Here is a 5,681-nt window from a genome sequence, read left to right on the forward strand (position 1 = left end):
CTGACTAACTTCTTATTAAAGTAGAAACATGCAGGCCACATGTCCCACCGCGACCCCGCTAAGGCTTCTTTGCAGCACCCTTAAGCAGGCGGTCACGGGGCTGGAGCAGCGAATATTCATAAATGGACGACCGATTCTCTCAAGTGCATGATTACGGGTGTTAGATACTGACTCACATATATCACGATCCCGGAAGTGGTTATTTTCCAGTGCTTGAGGGCAGTAATGAGGGTAGTAAAGGTGATGGTCGTGGTGAGGAGCATATTCTCAAACATTTGGGGGCTCACACACTTATATTTTGCAAGGCTTTGGTAGAGGTTGTTTTGGGGGTATTTCCAGGGGTAGTTTCATGAGCCTAGTAGTATTTTGACAGAGGCTCATGCACCATGCACGTGGGACACACTCATGAGAACCCGACTCTTCTCTTTTGTGGCGTTAGAAAACAGTGGTTGTGAGATTCCTTAGTGTCTTGAGAATATTGGCCCGAAGACTGTGATGGTGGTGGTAGCAGTAATGGTGGTGGTAATTGTAATGGGGGTGGTAATAGTGGTGGTGGTGGTGGTAGTAGTGGTGGTGGTAGTAGTAATGGTGGTGGTGGTGGTAGTATAGTAATGGTGGTGGTGGTAGTGGTGGTGGTGGTCGGGCTGGTGGGATCTTGTATGGACTGTTGTGATGGTCGTGGTGGTGGTGGTAGTAGTGGTGGTGGTCGGGCTGGTGGGTTCTTGTATGGACTGTTGTGATGGTCGTGGTGGTGGTGGTCGTGGTGGTGGTGGAGGTGCAAACAATAATAGCGGATGTTATGAAGTTCTGTCAGTGTAATAAATCCACCATGTTTCGTTATTTATTTGAAAACGCTGTATTAAATCACTCGTTATCTTACCGCTGTTGTTAGTTATTGCTTTGTTTGAATATTGCTTTGATTTACCTGGTCATTGCCCTCTATGTGACAGGTATAGGTGAACACTGCTGGTGGACAAAGTCATACTTAATGTAGCTTCTGTATATTAGTTTATCAGTATTGTCAGGGTTATAAAAAGAAAGTTCTGTTTATTTATTCATTCGTTTATTAATATCCTTAAGGTATTGTCGTATCATAAAGTTTGGGGTATATGAAAGGTGTGCTTGTATGCTTCATTCTTACAATAATTATTAAAAACATTCTGAAATCATTATAGACATCAGTAAGTGTTCCAGATACGTGAAAGGCATTTGTTTATTTTTATATCGCAGGTATCATTGAGTGTTCCAGGTATATAAAAGTTTATTTGTTTACTCTGCAGGGAAGGCGTGGGCACAGCGGGAAGGTGAAGTGAAGGTGACGTGGTCTCATCCGGAAGAGGTTCCCCGTAGCGAGACCGGCGAGGGTGAGTAAACTGGACTTCTCGGTTTTATTACTGAACAACCTTCCCCCTCTGCCTCGCTTCCTGGGGCTCTCATGGGAAACATGGGAATGCAGGCAACAAAAAGCCTATTGGCTCATTACGAGGTCGCCCGCTTGGGTGATTTAATCTGCTCGACCGCCACTTGGGGCTTGATGAGCAAGATGAAAGCACCTCAATATTGAGGAGCAGATGAAAGCACCTCGTTATTCAGTTTACTCCCGACGCAGCGAAATGACAGTCGATTCTATATTTGAAGGAGTTGATGGTATTCGCATTTACTACTTCTGAGATAAGATTGTTCCAGTGGCGGATGACTCGGTTTGAAAAGAAACTCCTTCCAATGTCTGTTACATCGACTCGACTGAATGGGTTAACCGTTATTTCTAGTTCTTGAGTTGGTTTGCAGTTCAAAGAATTTGGAGTAATCGACGTTATTGAACTTTTTAGATACTTGAAGACTTGAATCATATCCCCTCGTAGGCGTCTTTTCTCCAATGTAAAGAGATTGAGTCGCTTGAGTCGTTCCTCGTACGGTTGAGCCCTTAAAGTTGGAATCATCTTTGTGGCGCGTCGTTGAATCCTTTCCAGTAAAGCAATGTCCTTTCTGTAATTAGGAGACCAGAACTGTACTGCATACTCGAGGTGCGGTCTTACCATGGAATTATACAAGGATAGCATCACGTCTGGTGTTTTACACTCGAAGTTCCTCGCTATGAACCCGAGCATAGTGTTGGCTTTGTTGTATGCTTTTTTACAGTGATTCGCGTGTTTCAGGTCACTGCTGATAGTGACTCCAAGATCCTTTTCCTCCTGCATCGCCTGCAGAGGTTTCCCAATCATGATGTATGTGTGATTACTATTTTGGGACCCAATGTGCATGACTTTGCATTTGTCAACATTAAAAGACATTTGCCATTTTTCAGACCATTCGATAATGTGATTGAGGTCTTTCTGAATGATTTCGCAGTCGGTCTTTGTGAGGGCCTTTCCACCCACCTTGGTGTCATTAGCAAATTTCGATATTGTGGATTTCAGTCCTGATTCTAGGTCATTGATATATATGATACAGAGGATGGGTCCCAGCACTGACCCTTGAGGCACTCCACTAGTGACTGGAAGCCAATCGGAAGGCTGTCCGTTGAGTAGTACTCGTTGTTTTCTGTCGGTGAGCCAATCTCTTATCCACGCGATCAGATTGGCTCCAATGCCCGCCGAGTGCAGTTTCTTAAGGAGTCGCTCGTGCGGTACCTTGTCGAAGGCTTTCTGAAAGTCCAGGTATATAACATCACTGGGGATGTGGGCATCCCAGTTCTTATATATACCTTGGAAGAAGTCTAATAAATTCGTTAGACAGGAGCGCTTGTTTTTGGACCCATGCTGGGTGTCGGAGATTATATTATTGTATTCTAGAAACTTAACAAGTTTGTCTCTAATAATCTTTTCGAGTATTTTTCCAGCCACTGATGTCAAACTTATGGGCCTGTAGTTTAATGCAATGCTTTTGTCTCCTTTTTTGAAAATCGGTGTTACGTTCGCCATCTTCCAGTCTTCCGGGACCTTGTTCAGTTGAACTGACAGGTTGAATATGTTAGTGAGTGGTTGAAGTATTTGTTGTTTAAGCTTTTTTAATAACCGAGGGAACAAACTGTCGGGTCCCGTTGACTTGTTCGTGTCGAGTTTGTCCAAGTACTTTTTTACTTCTTGGTCGCATATTGAGTCAATTTCCAGGGGCGTGATCTCACTCGGCGGGTCGGGGCCCTCGGGAATGGTTTCGATGTCCTCGACTGTGAATACGGATGCGAAGTTACTGTTGAGGATTCTGGCCATCTGTTTACTGTCCTGAGTTACAGATCCAGTCTCGTCTGTCAGGGGACTAATATTGGATTTTACTTTCTTTTTCGATCTTATGTACGTGAAGAATTTCTTGGAGTTAGTTTTAATTTCGCGCGCTATTTGCTTTTCATAGTTGCGTTTACTACTTTGAATAAGGCTGCGACAAGCTCTAAGGCTGTTGTGGTACTGTGTGCGGGCTTCGGCCGTGGCATTCTCTTTCATCAAATTATAAATCCTCTTCTTAGGTTTACTGCCCTTTTTATTTATCTGGTCATCCACGGTGGATCTACGGCCCCATTTACTCTCCTGGATTTTTGAAAGGCTTTTCGGAAAGCCTTTCACTGCCTCGTCCAGAAGCCTCCCGAAACGCGCCGAACCAACCTCATTCAGGGGTAGTCCATCGCTCCAAAACAAGTATGGGCGCTCAAAGAAGTGGTGCCAGGCATTTGTAAACGCCACGCCTTCGTCGTCACAAATTTCCTTCAGACTAGTTTTGATGTTGCTCGCTTTGCTGTTGAAGCCGGCGTAAGCGCTGATTCTGGGTAGAATTCCAGAGACAATGATGTGAGGGGACTTGGTCTTGTAACGCCGAATGACTTGACGGTATTTTGATAGTAGGGCCTAAGTTTGAGTAGACTGAACGTCATTTGTCCCCGCGTAAATCAAATAAACTGTGTCTTCCTTCGCGAGTTCCGTGACAGCATCGACAGCTGAAGTAATGTCGTCCAAAGGAAGGCTGTTCCAGTGGCGGTGACTCATCATTTACTGTTATGTTCTGCTTGTTACTTTTGCTCAGTATTTGGTGTTATATTTTTTTTTTATTCGCTGCGTTTTTTCTCCCGCTTGCAAGTTTTTTGTGTCCTCTTCTGATGTCTCCTTTTCGTTCCTCCTATTACTCTTTTATGTTCTTCTTTTCATCCTCCTCCTTTTCCTCACTCAGCTTCTCTTCCTCCTCCTCCTTCTCCTCCTTCTCCTCCTCCTCCTCCCTTTATGCTTTCTTCTTTTCCCTTCTCTATTTTGTCAATCTTCTTCCTTTTCCTCCTCCTCCTCCTCCTCCTCCTCGGGTTCATAGCGAGGAACTTCGAATGTGGGAGTCATGTTATCCTTGTATAATTCACTGGTAAGGCCCCACCTGGAATACACCGTGCAATTCTTCGTGTCCTAATTACAAGAAGGACATTAAATTACTCGAGAAAGTACAGCGACGCACTACGAAAATAATACCATCATTGAGAACGCAACCTTACAATGAACAACTCAAGCGATTCAATTTTTTCACGTTGGAAAAAAGACGATTGCGGGGAGACCTTAAACAAGTCTTCAAATATCCCTGAACAAGTTCAGCAATATCGATCACTTCAAACTCTTCACAATACAAACTGCCCCGAGAACAAAAAACAACGGTAAAACAATTCAAGCAATGAGATTCAGTAAGGATATCGGCAGGAGTTATATCTCGAACAGAGTTGGCCGCCACTGGAACAGCCTTCCTGAAGTAGTCACTGTGGAAACAATCATCTCCTTTAAGAATCACATAGATCGTCACTGCTGTGTCGAGAGTGAACTGAACATATTCCTAAATATGTACAATAGTGCTTTAATCCTTCCCGCAGGACACTTTTCTGGCTGACGGATTGATTAAATCACTGAAAGCAGACAGCCTCGCAATGAGCCAATAGGCTTTCTGCTGTCTGCTCGTCCATGTTTCCTCCTCCTCCTCCTCCTCCTCCTCCTCCTCCTCCTTCTCTTTCTCCTCCTTCTCTATCTCCTCCTCCTCTTTCTCCTCCTCTTTCTCCTCCTCCTCGTCCTCCTCCTTCTCCAGCTTCTCAAGGAAGACAATGTGTTCATATTACTCCGAAATGGCGACGGCATTAAGCAGGCTAATTGGTTGTATTGAATACCTGATGGCTACCTGAGCAACTAACTACCTGGGCGTAATCTACTTCTGGGCGTGTGCTGTTTAAGGGACGGCGAGATAGAAGGAAGCGGAGGTAAGATATGGAAGGGAAGAGAAGGGATAAGATGCGAAGCGTAAGAAGGGCGAACAGGTGAATGGAAGGGAGAGAGAAATATGATGAAGAAAGAAGAACGGAAGACAAGAGGGAGGTGAAAAATAGATGAAGATAATGATAGACGTATATGACAAAGAAGAAAGCATGGAAGACTGCGGAAAAATACAGGGAACGAAAATAGGGATGTGATGAAGAAGGAAAGGTAGAAGAGATGATTGAAGGAAGACCGAGATAATGAGGACGATAAACATATGAACGAGACGTGAAGATGAGGGGAAAGGGAAAAAAAGATGGGGTGAAATGTGATGAGGGAAGTCTGCTTTTTGAAAGATGGAAGGGATGGGATGAGATGGGATAGGTAGAGGGCAAAAATATGAGGAAGGAAGGAAAAAAGAAAAAGGGAAGAAAGTTAGGAATGAATACTTCAAGTCATGGAGGGTAAGTACTTAAATCA

Source organism: Eriocheir sinensis, unplaced genomic scaffold (assembly GCF_024679095.1).
Source record: "Eriocheir sinensis breed Jianghai 21 unplaced genomic scaffold, ASM2467909v1 Scaffold151, whole genome shotgun sequence".
NCBI classification, from domain to species: Eukaryota; Metazoa; Arthropoda; class Malacostraca; order Decapoda; family Varunidae; genus Eriocheir; species Eriocheir sinensis.